General features: G+C 37.3%; 1 protein-coding gene and 1 pseudogene across 2 annotated transcripts in view; both read right to left on the bottom strand.

Moving 5' to 3' along the window:
* Nucleotides 1–18,262, bottom strand: part of PARD3B (par-3 family cell polarity regulator beta) — a 1,231,823-nt gene that overhangs the window by 773,672 nt on the left and 439,889 nt on the right. The window lies entirely within an intron of this gene.
* On the bottom strand, nucleotides 317–16,390 carry LOC130021133 (dnaJ homolog subfamily A member 1-like; annotated as a pseudogene).

Below are 18,262 nucleotides of genomic sequence, written 5' to 3'. Positions count from 1 at the left end.
GTCAGTAGATACACCCAGCTTTTCGATCTAATTCCAGGTGCAATAACTGAAATCAATTACCAGATATGGCTACACAGATGCTAGGGCAATTTACCTAAAATGTAGTTTTTACAGATATTAAGCTCCATCTCGCACATTGAATTCATCATACATACAGAGCAAAGTCACAGCTTTTATACTTGAGTTTAATCCTCATTTTACTTTTAAAACACTAGTCTAGTTGAATATTGAGACAGAACAATTTTAAGTAGTGACTGAGCATATTGATTATAGTTCCTCAGTAACTACTACTATACAATGCCAGTAGGATCATTAGTCAGTGGCCTCTGTAAGAGCTTTGACACTGAATGTTAGCCCTGGAATGATGTTCATCATCCTCATCAGCTTCTTCATGCTAATGGTGCCATATTTCCTGATTTGGATCAAAGTTCACCATTTCTACCAGGCCCACTTCATCAGTCTCTTCCACTTCCTTCCTCTCTGAAAGGAATTTTTCCAACAGAAGTTTTTTTTTTTTTTCAGGAAGGAGAAAACAATTTTCAGGAAGCTTTTCTTAAATGCAACGATAAGGCAAACCTTTTCATAAGCACCATGGCAAATTTGTATACAATTGATGTCCCCCTGCTTAAAAATATGACCTGGATGAGAGGTGATGATTATAGATAGTTTAATTGTCAAGTGTAGATATGGCAGGCTGGAGTGTTAGTACAGCAGGTAGGGGGCTGTCTTGCACATGTCTGACTCATGATATCCTGAGTCATCACCAGAATGATCCCTGACCAGGAGTAAGCTCTGTAAAATGCCAGATGCAATTGCACAAGAAAAAAAATAGTAGATATGATTTTTGGAAGCCATGCAATGCTTTATCCAACTGTATGTCCACACACATGAAAATACAAAAGGGTCTCCCTGACTCTTAAAACCAGCATGATCCTTCTGATTAAAAACAATGATAATGTTTTATGGTTCTAGTCCTGGTTTTTGATTTCCTTCAGCATGGAATGTTATCTTCTGGTCATCATCCATGTTTTCGTCACTACGAACTTCTAGAATCTTCTCTTGGACTATCTTCCATTGAAGCTTTTATATCTCTCTTTTGGATGATTCTGTTCCCCACTGCACTGGTATTCTATGCTCACATACTGAATAGCTGATGGATTCTGATTCACATCCCAGGACTTCAGCAGTTATAGCAGCACTCTACCACTTCTATCTTCCTACCTCTGCTTTCATATTTGTCACAAATCACTTTCTTTCACACGGTTAGGTGTATTGCTTTAATATTGCACCATTATATAATCTTCTAAGATTACAGACAGTTGAAGCACAGTTGTATCTCTCCTTTCTCCCTGCATCCTATCTCTTCCAAAAAATATATCAAAGATGGCCACGAAGGAGCTGAAACCACCAAATACACCACCAACTCTGTCTTCTCTAATTGTCTCTTCTAATCTTTGTCATGATAGCTCCCTTTCCTTGCATCACAAAGCACTTTATAAACTTGGTAAATCTAACTTCTGCCCTTCATTTAGATTCTTATCCAAATTCAAGGACAATTTCCTATATGCATGATCCAATTCTTCCTGGGTGGCACAAGGCTTAACACCCCAAACATCATTGTAAATGGTTGTTTGTTGGAGTGATAGCATAGCAGTTAGGGCGTTTGCCTTGCACATGGCCAAACTGGGTTTGATTCCTACACCCCTCTCAGAGATCCCGGCAAGCTACCAAGAGTACCCTGCCTGCACGGCAGAGTCTTGCAAGCTCTTGTGGTTATTCAATATGCCAAAAACAGTAACAACAAGTCTCACAATGGAGACATTACTGGTGCTCGCTTAAGCAAATTGATGAACAAAGAGAGGACAGTGCTACAGTGCTCAGTGCTACTATTTCCTATACCCAATGAGTGGGCCAAGGGCAGTGTGGAGGAGAAGGAAAGAGCATGCTGCTATGCACAGTGCTGGAAGCCACAGCAAACAGGACCTCTTTTCAGCATTCTGAAAAGTGCAGAATAAATGATTTTTTTACATAATCATCTTTGTCATGAAAGAGATAGACCTCTCTCTCTCTCTCTCTCTCTCTCTCTCTCTCTATTTTCTTTTTGGGTCAGACCTGGCAATGCTCAGGGGTTATCCCTGGCTCTGCAATCAGGGATGCTGGAAATTGAACCATAATTGGTTGCATGAAAGGCAAACGCCTCCCATGAATACCTAAGCAATTCTTGGGAAAAATAAAATGGGAGGAATCAACCTCCCTAACTTCAAACTCTACTACAAAGCAGTAATAATTAAAACAGCATGATGCTGGAACAAAGGCAGAGCTGCAGACCAATAGAACAGGGTTGAAGATACTGACATCTACCCCAAAACATATGATCACCTAATCTTTGACAAGGGAGCAAGAAATGGGAAGTGGAGCAAGGAAAGCCTATTTAGCAAATTGTGCAGGCAAAACTGGATGGCTACATGCAAAAAAAAAATGGGCTCAGATCTCTGCCTAACACCATAGACAAAAGTAAGACGAAAATGGATTAAAGAACTCAACATTAGACCGGAAACCATAAGGTACACTGAAAACAAAGTGGGCAAAACCCTCCATGACATTGAAGCTAATGGTATCTTCAAAGATGCCACACCACTGGCCAGGCAAGTGAAAACAGAGATAGACAAATAGGACTATCTTAAACTAAGAAGCTTTTGCACCTCCAAAGAAACAGTGACCAAAAAAACAAAGACAGTCTACAGAACAGGAAAGGATTTTCGCCCAATACACATCCAACAAGGGGTTGATATCAAGGAAAAACAAAGTACTGGTTGAACTCCACAAGAAGAAAACATCCAACCCCATCAAAAAATGGCTCAACAAAATAAACACAAACTTTCTCAAAGATGAAATCCAAATGGCTAAAAGTCACATGAGAAAACGCTCTACATCATTAATCACCAGGGAGATGCAGATCAAAACAACAATGAGATATCATCTCATATCCCAGAAACTGGCCCACATCCAAAAGAAAAAAAGCAACCGGTGTTGGCGCGGATGTGGCAAGAAAGGGACCCTCCTTCACTGCTGGTGGGAATACTGATTGGTTCAGCCCATTTGGAAAACAGTATGGTTGATTCTCAAAAAATTAGAAATTGAGCTCCCTTTTGACCCAGCAATATCACTCCTGGGAATATATCCTAGAGAGGCAAAAAAAGTATAATCGAAGTGACATCCACAGTTGTTTGTTCACTGCAGCACTGCTTACAATACCCAGAATCTGGAAAAAAACTGAGTGCCTGAGAACAGATGACTAGTTAAAGAAACTTTGGTACATCTACACAATGGAGTACTATGTAGCTGTTAGAAAAGATGAAGTCATGAAATTTAAATACAAGTGGTACTACAAGAAAAGTATCATGCTAAGCAAAATAAGTCAGAAAGAGAGAGACAGACATAGAAATATTGCATTCATCTGGGAAACATCACTTAATCACTTAATCACTTAACTTCCCGTTAGTCGTCGATTTGCTCGAGTGGGCGCCAGTAACGTCTCCATTTGTCCCTGTCGCGTGCTAGTGTAGCCCAATGGCATCTGTTCGCTCCAGGAACATGAAGGGCCTCAAACCGATCATTCATGATCTTGACGAAGAAGTCTGACCATCTGGTAGGTGGGCGGCCACGCGGTCTTTTGACATCCCGTGGAACCCAGTCGGTAACAGCTCTAGTCCAACGGTCGTCTTTAAATCTCATTACGTGACCAGCCCATCTGATTTTTGACACCTTGGCAAATGAGACAGCGTCCCTGATCCTTGATCGTCGACGGATGTCAGAACTCCGGATTCCTTCTCTCATTTGAGTGAAACGTGATATTCCAAGCATAGCTCTTTCTATTCTTCTTTGGGAGACCTGAATGGCGTTCTCATCTTGTTTGCGTAGGGGCCAGGTCTCTGAGGCATATGTTAATGCAGGAAGAACAGTGGAATCAAAGAGATGTGCCCGGAGCCGGAGGTTCTTCGTCCTCTTAGCTATTTCTTCGACGTTCTTGAAGGCGTTCCAAGCCGCTCTCTTCCTCCTGTGCAGCTCGGGTGCCAGGTCATTGGTCATGTTGACCTCTCGACCTAGGTACACATAGCTGTTGCATTCGGAGATGGTCGTTCCGTTGAGAGCAAATGGGGCGTCAGGAACGAGGCTGTTTCTCATAAACATTGTCTTGTTAAGATTCAGCTGTAGTCCTACCTTTCCACACTCACGGTCAAAGTCGGCCAGCATTTGTGCCGCTTGGCTGATGTTTGTTGTTATTAAAACAATGTCATCAGCAAAGCGGAGGTGGTGTAGTTGCCGACCAAAGCAGAGGTGGTGTAGTTTTCGACACTGGAGAACTACACTGGGAAACATAAAGTAACAAAATAGGAGATTAACACCCAACAATAGCCAAAATTAGTACCAGGAGGTTCACTCCATGGCTTAGAGGCCAGCCACACATGCTAGGGGAAAAGGCAGATCAGATAGAGAAGGGAGCACCAAATAAAGGGTATTGGGAATATCCTTCCAGGATGGCAGATGCATGCTGAAAGTAGACTATAGACCGAACATGATTTCCACTCAATGCCTATTTTGCAAACCACAGCACCCAAAAGGAGAGAGAGAACAAGGGGGAATGCCCTGCCACAGAGACAGGGTGGGATGAGGGGGAGGTAGGTGGGAGTGATACTGGGATCAGTATTGGTGGAAAATGGGCACTGGTGGAGGTATGGGTACTCAATGATTGTATAATTGAAACCAAAGCACAAAAATTTGTAAGTCTACAACTGTACCTCACGGTGTCTCACTAATAATAATTTAAAAAAAAAGAAGAAAGTCAAACACCTTACCTGCTGAACTATTGCTCCAGCCCCTCCTCACTTATTCTTAAGATTTCTAACTGCCAGGATTAGATATCGTTATTATCGGTCAGCTTTCTATCTTCTCAAAATTCTCTACTTCTTTATTTAGGGAAAACTGGGTTCCAGCCACATTTCTGCATAAGTTGTTAGTTTTCTTGTACCCACACCTGTTTCTATAAAACATGTACATCTTTTTTTGTTTATTTAACATATGACAGAATTTTTTCACTTCTCAATTTCAATTTACACCATTCTATTCATTGAAATCCCTGCTCAGAATTCAGTTTTGAAGAAGATCTCTTTTATTAACCTCATTGACTGATCATTCTTTCACAACGAATTCAATTTGACACTTACATATGTCATTTGCATTGCATTTTCACTTATTTTAGTTTGTGAATAGTTTTAGACATGTTTATGTTATGGTTTTTCCATTAAATTTCAAGTTTTCAAAAAGGTAGGGCAAAGAAAATAACTTTCTTAAAAACTGGTACATTTCTATTGCCAAATTTAAATGTAGTGAGTGGAGATTAATATCATTTAATGACTACCTTAATTACTTAAATGGGAGCTTGATATTTTAAAGGAGTTCATAGATGACTTGAACAACTGTAATAGTAATTAAATGATATCTTGGAAGATTTTAATACATGTAATTCCTATGTATACACAAGGTTTTTTACCTTCCAACTGTTCAAATTAAGAAAGACTGGTATATAAAATTAATGCTTACTTATTGGAGAGTGCTAGTTTGACTTGTCACAATGACTCATACCAAAACAAGATACAAGCATTTTCTAGCACTGTGTATACCAATGTTCCACTACTAATTGCACAGGAATATTTCACTCTCTTAACACCTCTAACAGTTTGAAAAAGGAAGATTCTTCGCCCCAGAGAAAGCTGCAATGTTTTTGTTGCAGGTTTTCCCTGGGTACCCTTTCTTCCCTTTGAGAATTCCCTGTGGAGATTGATCCTTTGAGGATCGATAGGACTGTTGTCTTGGTTGCATGGTCAAACCACATATTTTCCATCCTTTAACTGTGTTAAGACAATACTCAGGGGATTTGATTCCTCAAGGTCTCCTTTACTTAGAATTACTTTAGTCCTGTGTAGTATAGATTTCACAGAGTCCCCCTGAGTGTATTAAGTTCTTTTCTGCAATATCATTCATCAAGTACTATATAACCAAGGCAAACAGAACCTTTATAGCATATCTTCAGCATGCTAAAACTTCTGAGCTATACTGAAATTTAATTTAGATAATTAAATTTTCACTTCCAATTTTAGCTTTTCAACCTCTGAAAATATGGGCATTCTGTAAGCCAAAATTACCTTAAAATATAAAAATGATCATTACATACATACCCTCTATACTCACTGTCTCAAAAAATAGTTTTATTAGTATCAAGCAACACATTAATACATCTCACAGATATTGTTAAATCATAGTAGAAATGAAAACTAAATAAAGGTTAATATTCCTCCATCCCAGTTATTTCTCAACTAAGTTCTATAATCATCTCTAAGGATCTCTTTAAGACATTTTTTCCCAATTGCCACATTTCATGAAATTTTAATATTCTGTATTTCTATTTATGTATGTTTATTTATGCTCAAACCTAAAATGAGTAAGTATAAGACTTATAATTTCTATTCAATGCAGGATTAAGATGACTAAATTAAGTTATATTTTAATTAAAAATTTATAGGTTATTAGCATTTTACCTAGCTTTATAACTCTATTTGCTGAGTAATTTTAATGAACCTACTTACATAAATTATAATGATCATAATTCACATGAATATTATTAACATAAACACATAAAGTAGTAATATAATCAAATCATTCTAAATTGTCACATTTCTAGTATTAACTAAAACAACTGAAAATATAAATTGTTCGAACATATATATATATATACTTATTTTTTTGCTTTTTGGGTCATACCCAGCGATGCTCAGGGGTTATTCCTGGCTTTGTACTCAGGAATCACTCCTGGAGGTGCTCAGGGAACGATATGGAATGCTGGGATTCGAACCCGGGTTGGCCGCGTGCAAGGCAAATGCCATACTCGCTGTGCTATTGCTCCAGCCCCTGTTAAAACATATTTTTAATGAATTGAAATTGTGGCCCTAATTAGATAAAACATATAAATTGGAGGACTGGGAAGTTAGTTCATGGAACACATACTTGCCATACTTGAGATCCCAAGTCTGATTCCCAGTATGTGACTGCCTGAGTCCATATAAATGTAGCCTTGATTGCCTCCAAACCCCTGTGGACCCATGCAGCACTGTATTGGTAAGGTGAGCATTGAACCAAGCTGCCGGCATAGGCAGGCAGAGTATCACGGGTAATGGCCCTGGGCCCATTGAATTCTGCTTAGGATACACACAAACTCCCCATAAAAAAAAAGTGGCAAGATAAGCACTGTTATTTTTTCTTAGCTCTCATCTCAATCAATGAAAGATTAAATATCTCATAAGATATACAAAATTTCTTATGTAATTTTCAAAGCCCAAGTCACACATAAAATACTTAAGAACAATATTCATAGACAACCAATGGCAGTGATCAGGCAGAGCTAGGCTGCCTTCCAGTTACAACTTGACAGTAGATCAAAAGTTCTCCAATTTAGATGTAAATTTGAATAATTTTATAACATTGATAACAAATTCAGTTCTTGAATATTTTATGAATCCAACTGATGCTTTTTATATGATATCCAAGAAAACCAAATGAAAAAAATGTATTTTTTGTCAGATAGATTTAATGTGGCTAGGAAGCACTGCATTGGAACATTTAAGATAGTTTTGCCTCCCAACCATAAGAACTAATTTTCACTTCCTATGGAGAGGACTATATCTTTTCTATTGAGAATGTATACCTCATTTATTTTTCTTCCAGTTTTTATTTATGCATCATGATTTATAGTACTGTTAATGATTGAGTTTCATGCATCAATTGCTCAAACATCATACCCACCACCAGACTGTCAGTGACCCTACTCCAATGTTTCAAGGTCCCTTCCCATCCACACATACCCATGGGTAATCTCAGTTCTATAATCAGTTTTTAAAAACATATGTACTTGTGTGGTCTTATCCTATACCAACTCAATATCCATGCTTTTATTTTTCTTGTATTAACTTTTTCTCTGCGAGTAAAGCACTGATTTTAGGGGGACAAGGTATTTTTGGTTTGTTGGGTTCTTATTATCTTTTGATTTTGGTGGTAGTTGATTCTGTTGATTTTTGTAGTGCCGCAGTCTAAAACCATCATTCTCTGGAAGACCTGTCATGATGACCTGCCTGAAAGTCCATAATCATTCATATTTCCACTGAGAGATATGATTTCTAGTTACCACTCCTCTGCAAATGCCTTGAGCTTGATAAAAACTTGGTAAATATTCTACAAACCTCTTATCACTTAATCACTTGATATCCCGTTACTCATCAATTTGCTTGAGTGGGCGCCAATAATGTCTCCATTCATCCCTATTTTGTGCTAGCGTAGCCCAATGGTATCTTCTCTTTCTAGGAATATGAAGAGCCTCAAACCTCAGGGTGTTGACAAAGAAGTCTGACCATTTCGTAGGTAGACAGCCACGTGATCTTTTGATGTCCCGTGGAATTCAGTCAGTAATGGCTCTAGTCCAGCGGTCGTCTCCAAATATCATTACATGTCCAGCCCTGTCTGATTTTCGATGCCTTGGCAAACAAGACAGCGTCCCTGATTCTTGAGCGTTGACGGAAGTCGGAACTCTGGATTCTTTCTCTCATTTGAGTGAAGCAAGATACTCCAAGCATAGTTCCTTCGATTCCTCTTTGAGAGATCCAAATAGCATTCTCATCCTGTTTTTGTAGGGCCTAGGTCTCTGAGGCATAAGTTAATGCAGGAAGAACAATGGAATCAAAGAGATATGCTTGGAGCTGGAGATTCTTCGTCCTCTTAGTTATTTCTTTGACACTTCTGAAGGCGTTCCAAGCCACTCTCTTCCTCCTGCACAACTCTGGCGCCTCTTATATTTATTATTATTTCATCAGAATGTTTATGGGCCCTTCTCTCCGTTATGTATTCTAATTGATATTCTATTTGACAGCTCTCTAGTTGATAATGTTGATCATCCTCTAACACATATCAGCTACCACAATTCTTCCCTTTTCTGGATTATTATTCATTCCAATCTTTGATATATCTTCTTTAGTAGAATATTCTTCTTTAAAATAACCTTATTCCAAGATGACACCACTCAGCTGCTTTTTTTTTAAATTTTAGACTCTCCCCCAAGGTAACTGCAACCATTTCAGTGATTCAGTTATTTATTGTTTATATGAAAATTACTGCCAAATATCTCCACCCACTGACTCTGTTTATCACTTATGTCTCCTAAGACCCTCAGATGCAACATCACCCAAATTGAAGTCATTTTCTCACCCCAACAATATGTGTTTCCTCATAAAATATGGAATTCTAGTCATTAGCACTTCAAATAAACTGAAAAATATTTTACTTCTCCCTCCTTTCCTCTGTCACTCTATAAAACCATATCCCAACCAAATATGTACTCATAAATTTCAGTCAGTAATTGTTCCTATGTATGCCACGCCTTTTCTCTCTTGCATGTTATTCTACTTTAGGCATTTGGCTTTTCTCTGGCTTCAGGCAATTTTCCTCTATTTTATATCTCTTTGCCTTTTCTCTCTAATCTTCTTTACATGCTACTGTCAATTTTTCTTTCTGAAAATTTAATTTTGGAAGGAATGCTCTTAAAAGAAGTTCCTTTCAGTCTACAAAATTAAAGCCTTTTTCTACAATTCTGCGATGCTTCACTAATCTTACTACCACATAACCACTATTTCACTAAATCAAAAATGCCTCACCCATGTTATTTTTTTTTCTTATAAGGAGCTCCCAAAATATGGGGAGAAGAAATGAACAGAAGTCTCCTCAAAAAAGAAATACAAATGGCCACAAGGCACATGAAAAAATGCTCCACATAGCTAGCCATCAGGGAGATGCAAATCAAAACAACAATGAAATACCTCATACCACAGAGACTGACACATATTCAAAAGAACAAAAGCAACCAGTGCTGGTGTGGGTGTGGGGAAAAAGGGACACTCTATCACTGTTTGTGGGAATGCCCACTAGTCCACCCTTTCTGGAAAACAATATAGACAGTCCTTCAGAAACTAGAAATTGAGCTTCCATATGACCCCACAATACCACTTCCTGAGGATGCAAAAAAGCACAGTAGAAATGACATCTGTACCTATATGTTCATTGCAACACTGTTCAGAATAGCCAAAACAACTCAAGTGCCCTAGAATAGATGACTGGTTAAAGAAACTTTGGTACATCTACACAACAGAATACTATGCAGCTGTCATGAGACAGGAAGTCATGAACTTTGCTTATAAATGGATAGACATGAAGAGTATCACGCTAAGTGAAATGAGTCAGAAAGAGAGGGATAGACATAGAAGGACTGCACTCATTTATGGAGTATGAAACAACATAACATGAGGATGACACTTAAAGATAGTAGACACATGGGACAGGTAGATTGCTCCATAGCTGGAAGCTTACCTCATGAGCAAAGGGGTGAAGACAGCTGGAATAGAGAAGGGATCACTAAGAAAATGATGGCTGGAGGAATCAGTCTGGATGAGAGATAAAGGACCAAACATGATTACCTCTCAGTGTCTGTATTGCAAACCATAATGCCCCAAAGTAGAGAGATTATAGGAAATATTGTCTGCCATGGAGGCAGGGGGAGGGTGGGAGAAGAAGGGTATACTGGGGATATTGGTGATGGGGAATGTGCACTGGGATGGGTGTTTGATCATTGTGTGAATGTAACGCAAACATGAAAGCTTGCAACTATCTCATGGTGATTCAATAAAATTTTTTAAAAAGTGAATTTGGAGAACCAGCAATACATTTATAAACAAAATAAAATGTATTGAATAAATTTTTAATAAATTCTCATTTCATACAAAAAAGGGCTCCCTAGGTGTCTGAGTTTGGACAGTGGTTAGGGTACATGCCTTGCAAACAGCTGACCCACAAATGATCCCTGTCACTACATATGGTACCCTGTGCTCCATCAAAAATGATCCCTCAGTGAAAAGTAAATAGGCTCAGAGTAAGACTTGAGCACCACGAGATGTAAACTAAGAACAAAAGCCAAGAAGTCTCCCCTTTCATCTGATCATTGAAATATCTATCTTTTAAATGGAATATTCACCCCCCCCACACAATGTGCCAAATTCTTCTATCATAGTCTATTTGTTTAGTATGAGTAATGGAATGTCTACTGGGAGCCAGAGAGATCACATGGAAGTTAAGGCATTTTCATGTGGTTGACACTGATTTAATCCCCAGAACTGCATATGGTTCCCCTAACACTGCCAGGAGTGAACCCTGAACACAGAGTTAGGGGAAAGCCCTAAGTACTCTATGCGTGTAAACCAAAAACAATAGCAAAAACAGAGGCTTAGAACTTCATCTAAGCTAGAATATTATATATAGGATTTATATATAATATTTATATATAAATATACACATATATTTATAAATGTGTACATCTTATATGTTTAAATATTTATAAATCATATATATATATAAGATTTATATGTAATATGTCAAAAGACTTTTTTGGACTGCAGCTACTTTCATACAATTGATAAAATGGATGATCTTACACAAGACTACTCTTCAACATTAAAAATAACTACCTATAACTTGCTTTTTAATTGAAAAATAATCCTCATTCCTTCATACATGGACAATGAATGAATTCTATTAAAAATGCTGAACATCTAATGAACCAGCACTGATTACATAGTCTCAGGTTTGTAAAGAGATATTCAGAAATGAAATAAAATTCATCAAACCTTAGGAAAGATCACCAGTTTAGCTTCACTTATCTATTGTGCATCTGCCTGACCACATTATCTCAGTGCTAAAGCATCATTTTTGCATTTCAATGTGGCATTCTATCAGATTAATGCCCGAGATATTCCAGCTGCACTGCAAGTGAGTGAGTGGACATATAGGAATATTATGCATGGCTTGTATCATTGACATTGAGCAAAGGAAATGTGATTAGCACCAAATTGCATCTGACAGGGGAATCAGAAACCTGTCAAACACGATGACATGGATCCAATGTTTAGAAGGCAAAAGGGGGAATAAAGGAGCAGGGCAGTCTGGCATGGAGACAGCAATAAAACTCAACAGCAATGATAAATTAATTCATTTACTTATGAAAAATTAGAGGCTTCCACACACAACTCTCATTTATAATCTTGTCAATCTGGCTGAGTAAATAAAAAGGCTCTACTGTTGAAATATTAGTTGAAAATGCAAGCAAGAAAGAGAAAAATGCAAAAATGGATTCTTGGCATCACTTTTAATCAAATGCAATAATTCTTTGGTATGAGCTACCATGGTCTTTTAAAAAATAATGGAAAGATGCATTATATTACCTTCCATATAGGTTCTTTTTCCTTGGCTCAAATTTAAAACCGTAGAAAGTCAGGTCATAAGACCATCGCTATGTGTACAGCTCTGGGCTAATTACTAACAAAGGGTATTTAGACAAAAGAATGCATCCAAAGGGTCTCTGTGATTTGCTTTTTGAAAACTCTGAAAATGTAAGTATATATATGCAACTAAAGTTTTATAGCATTAAATAGATGTGCACAAATATCTTAGCCTCCACTTAGAAAGTGATTATTAGTGGTGACAATATATGAAATTTAAAAATCATTTTTTTCATACATTAATGGAATCTTCATATCCTTGTGGTTCACTATCTTATAGTAAAAGGTTTGGCAAACCTTTTCTTTTTTGGGAGGTGATGGTTGGGGTGGGAGAGTGCCATACCCACTAGTGCTCAGGGATTGTTCTGGGTAGCGCTTGGAGGTCCATGCATTCTAAAGGGGATTGAATCAGAGTTGGCCACAAGAAAAACAATAAGTCTATCCAATGAACTAACTTGTATATCTGGCCAAAGGCTTTTCTTTCTGCTGTGCTCTAAAATGAAGGTACACCTGATACAGAATTAAGCAGGACTGGGGCTGGAATCATACAGTACGTAATGTAATTGTCTTGTATGTATCCTACTCAGGTTCGATCCCCAGCATCTCATATTGTCCCCAGAGCACTGCAAGGAGTAAATCCTGAGTGCAGAGCCAGGAGTAAGCCCTAGTATCTGGATGTTTCCCAATTCCCTCCCCCCATCCCAAAAAAAAAAAAAAAGAATTAACCAGAATCCTTTCATTGGTATTCAAAGATACTTCAAAAAAAGATTTTCTCACTATTATAAACAAAGAGAATAAAGTATGCTCCAAAATACTCATCACTGTGGGGATAAATAAGAGCAAAGTAGAAGAATTTGCAGGAAAAAAATCCAATAGACTTGTTTAAATGGAAGACCTGGAAAAGTGAGGAACTACTTAGAAAAGGAAGTTTCAGCGAAGAGATTGTGGAGCACCACAATCATCCATCCCTAAAGCATTAATTTGAAATCTTAGAGAAAAGCTCCATGCAGTGCATAAAGCATTTTAGTTTCAAGTAGATTGTAATATATAGATTGCCTTATATAAAATTAATCATAATGCTTTGCATTATGATTAATTTTATATAAGGCAATCTATATATCATAATACTTTGCATGGGTTGGAGCGATAGCACAGCGGGTAGGGCGTTCGCCTTACACGCGGCCAACATGGCCGACCTGAGTTCGATTCCTCCGCCCCTCTCGGAGAGTCCGGCAAGCTACCGAGAGTATTCGATATGCCAGACACAGTAACAACAAAGTCTCCAATGGAGACGTTACTGGGCCCGCTCGAGCAAATCGACGATCAACGGGAGGGCCTTTTTAATACTTTGCATGAGGTTACTAATTTTATGAATGATGAACTGTTTTTAAAAATAATCAGATGAGCTGAGAGGCAGTACAATGGGTTGAGTACAGTATGATTACTCAAGGACTTCTAACCCCGAGTATTTAGCCAGGAGTAGTCCATGGGCACTACTAAACACGGTCCCAAAACTAAGTAAATAAATAAAATTTGTGTGAGAGGGGCTGGGGAAAGAACTGGGACATAAAGTTGTGCTCAGAGATTTCTCCTGGCTTTTCAGGAGATGTGTTCAGGGATCATTTTAGCGGGTACTCAAGGAACTATATGCTGTGCCGAGGATTGATAGAACTGGGATTGGCTTTCTGCAAGGAAGGTGCATTAATCCCTGTACTACTTCACTGGCAAATAAATAACTACACAAATGAACAATAAAAAGGTACACAATAAACTATTAAAAAGTCATGTCACCAATAACTCAAAAATGGAAATATCTCTAATGCCCAATTACAGAAAGCTGATAGATAATATGAAGTATATTAATCAATGAAATATTATTATATATCATAAAGAAGATGAGACTTATGTCATAGAAAAAGGCAAATCTCAAAACTCATTTGCTCAGTGATAAAATGGTCTATACATAAAGCAATATACATAATGGAATTGCACAGTATTATTTAACGAGGGCTAACTGGGAAAGGAAGCTTCCTGAGAGGATGGGAATGCACTGTGTAGGGGTTTAACTTACTGAGGTATGCGCACATAAAACCCATCAAATGCTACACTGAAGATATATTGCAATATGTAAATATATTGCATTGAATGTAAATTTGTTAATGAAGACCTGCAAACAATATTGAGCTCTCTAGTTAATGACATGTGTCACAGGAATTTACAAATGATGTTTACTGACATATACGATTACTCAAATGAATAAGTTAGGATAGACTGTATAACAGAGGGACACATGCATGATATATAAAATGGCCATTACAGCAAAATATTCATTGTAAAGTTTAGATGCCAGGGTATATGCACCATAATTATAAAATCATTTTAACTTTTGTGCATATTAGAAATTTTCCTCAGTGAAATATTGAGAAAGGTCATGGTCGAGGGTGATGGGAGTAGTGACAAGTACTAGCTCTACCTGAAGATGGGGTAGAATGGGACTGGAAATGGTTGGTCTCAAGAATCATAAAAGTCAGTGTAGACATGGAAGAACAAAAGACTGTGAAGTAATATGTACCAGAGAGAAGCTAGTTAAAGCCTAAATGCCCTACAGAGTAGAAAAAATGCTAGGCTAAGGACTGTAGAAATAGCATGGGCGTGTCCCCAACCATGGAAAAAAGAAAGAAAGGAAATGGCGAGGATAAACATCCATCAGAAAAGACCAATGGAAAAAGAAATGTGTCAAATTTTAAAAATTAGGGAAATTCCCCACAATTTTTCATATTTTACGTGTCAGAAAAAAATAGGCAAAAATTATCTCCCATAAAAATTTCAAGAAAGATTTGTAAGGGAATGTCACACTTCAGAGAAAACATTACCAAATCACGTTATATTTAACAAGTTGTCATTTTGTATTGCTTAAAGTCCAACAGTTTTCATTCTACATTAAAAACGTTCTGAAAAAAGAAACAAAGATGGGTACTTTACTCTTTCTTCTACCTATTTAACTAGTCACTGATTTTTTGGTATGTTTTTTGTTTGTATGGTTCCATGTGGATGAAGGTATTTAGGCTTAAATCCTGTCTCTGACCTCAGTGATCACTTTTGCAAGTCCTCAGGGAACCACATGCCAGGGATGAAACCTGGTTGAGGATAATGCAAGTGCCCTACATACTGTACCATCCCTCTAGCCCCAACTAAACACTGATCAGGAAGGTACCATGGTGGAGTTCTTGGTTCAATTTTATTACAATTTTGTGATTGTTCCTATATATATCGTGTTACACATGGTGGTTGCCACAAACTCTTCTTGATTTTATAATCTTTACTTCAAATGTTTTGAGCAAAAATGTAAACTTTTGGAAGCACATCTCAATTTTTTTTTATTATTTCAAACTGAAATTCTAATATTGAATTATACTAAAAAACAAAACTTCAATGGCTTTTAATATTGCTATAACAAGAGGTCACTATTGATGAATATATCCTTTGATAGCCAATATTCACAGACCTTAAGGATCACTTGATATCCACAACACCTTTTCAATCTAAAAGAGTTAGCTTCCATTCACACAAAATATAAAATGACCCATCTAAGAAAAGCACTAATCACCATCTGTACTCAGTACTCTTTGATCCAAGTATAAACAAACATAGTTAAATGTTAGTATTTCAGCCCTATGTTTTGAGATAACAGTCTCAATTCACATCTCAGGCCAGATCTCTACCTAATGTCAGCCACTGAACATTCACCTAGTCTTCCCCCACTCTGTAAACCAGCTGGCCCTGTCAACAGCACACCACACAATTCCTGGTGTCAATGTTAGCTTTTCTTTTTCTCACTCTCTACATCCAATATGTGCACCCATCTTGAATATCCAGGTCAAAGTCACCATGGTGGCTTTCTGAATTGCTTCTAGCTGACTGGCCTCCAAGTAATCATGCTCTACTCTAACACACAGTTGCATCATGGCACTTTTGCTAAAAGCCTTGCTGCCTTCTCTGACTCTGAATAAAAGCTAAAGTTCCTAAAATTACCTAGTGGGCCTTATGTGACTTACCAACCCATAAGTCCCCCTTCTACCTTTTTTTTCTTTTTGGGTCACATCAGTGATGCTTAGAGGTTACTCTTGGCTCTGCAGTCAGGAATTCAGGAATTACTCCTGGCGGTGCTTGGGTGACCATATGGGATTCCAGGGATCAAACCGGGTTGGCCGCATTGAAGACAAATGCCCTACCTGCTGTACTCCGGCCCCCTTTCTACTTTCTATCACTCAGGCCCCCTTTGTACTTCTTTGACTTGAAAGATCACCCTCTTAACAAAGGGTAAAAGATCACCCTCTTACCCTTTGTAAAGGTACTTTTTTCTTTATATGTAATTATATTATTTAATTTTCAATGATATAATATTTCATATTAACATTCGGGATCCTCATTTGGTTCACTTTCCCACCCTCCATACTCTATATACCTCTAAAATGAATTATTCAATGGTGTGTTTAATATATGCTTAGCTATTTGTCTTTAAAGAAGACACACTACACTTGATAAAATGCTAAAACAAAAAAAATAGAAATTTTAATACTTTTGTCCATTTCTCTATTTACACCATACATTTAGGGAAACACATCATATCTTTTTGGTACCCAAAAATAAAGATGTGAACTACTGTTTGTGTTCTGTTTGGTTTGCTTTTTGCTTCACAGGCCATGGCCTGTGGTGTTCAGTGGCTACTCCTTGGCTTAGTGTGTGTGGGTTGTTCTCTGCCATTCCCAGGAACCAGGTAATGACAGGGATTGAACCAGGGCCTCCAACATTAAAGAAGCAAACTGAAACTTATTTCATATGCTAAAGAATCATAAAAGATGAGTGACTTACCATGATGAGTCCTATACATATTTGAAAAGGATTATTTATGTAAATGGTCAGAAAATTACAATTTAAGAATATGTGATATACTTGCTCATTAAAAGAACTCTATGAACAAATGGATAAATTGATTCTAATTACAGTTTCCTCACAAAGAATCTTTTTTTATTATAAAAAATATCTACATCTTCAGACATGGATAATATTTTCTAATTTAGCTTTTCTTACAAATGAACTATTCTGGATTATTTATCACTTAAAATGCAATTGCACTGATGGAAAAATAATGTGAATTTTAATAAATCCCCACAGCATTTTAAATTCAATATGCTACAATATAAATTGAACTGTTTTTACATTACTTTATCCATTCTTTGGGTTAACCAAGGAGAGTTTTAAATATTACATGTCTTCAGAGAATCTAGCTATTATGTGAATGAACGGAAAATGCTGCATATGATTATGAATTAATAGGAAATTGAATGTAAAATAGAGCTGAAAAACTCAAAACAATAGGTATGTTACATGTGGACAGTGAAATATTTTCTTCTGATTCAGAGATGCATGAATAGTCATATCTGAATATCTGAATGAAAGTGTTTCTCAAGAAGACTGAATAAATATAAAACACCAGACCTTATTTTTCCTCCTAGGAATTCTACTGGAAAACCAACCAGCTTTACATTCTATAGTAATTTTAATAGATGTTTTTTCGACATTCATCTGTGCCTATGTGCATGATCATTGCATTGTAAAGCATCTATACTCTCGTGATTGAAGTCATCTATAAAATGTGACCAGTGTAGTTATGAAATTTGGGTCAACCATAGAAACCTATCAAGATCACTTACATGCCCACCACTCAACCTTCCAGAAGTCAGATTCACAGCCACAAACCACAAATGAATTTTTAATTGCTCCATATTTGATTTTTACAATGCTTTGAGACAAGCAATTATGAAAGGCACTTTATT

This window comes from Sorex fumeus, unplaced genomic scaffold (assembly GCF_029834395.1).
Source record: "Sorex fumeus unplaced genomic scaffold, SorFum_2.1 ptg000014l, whole genome shotgun sequence".
In the NCBI taxonomy this organism is placed as follows: domain Eukaryota; kingdom Metazoa; phylum Chordata; class Mammalia; order Eulipotyphla; family Soricidae; genus Sorex; species Sorex fumeus.
Note: the sequence above shows the minus strand (reverse complement) of the source record. Positions and strands in the feature narration are given on the sequence as shown.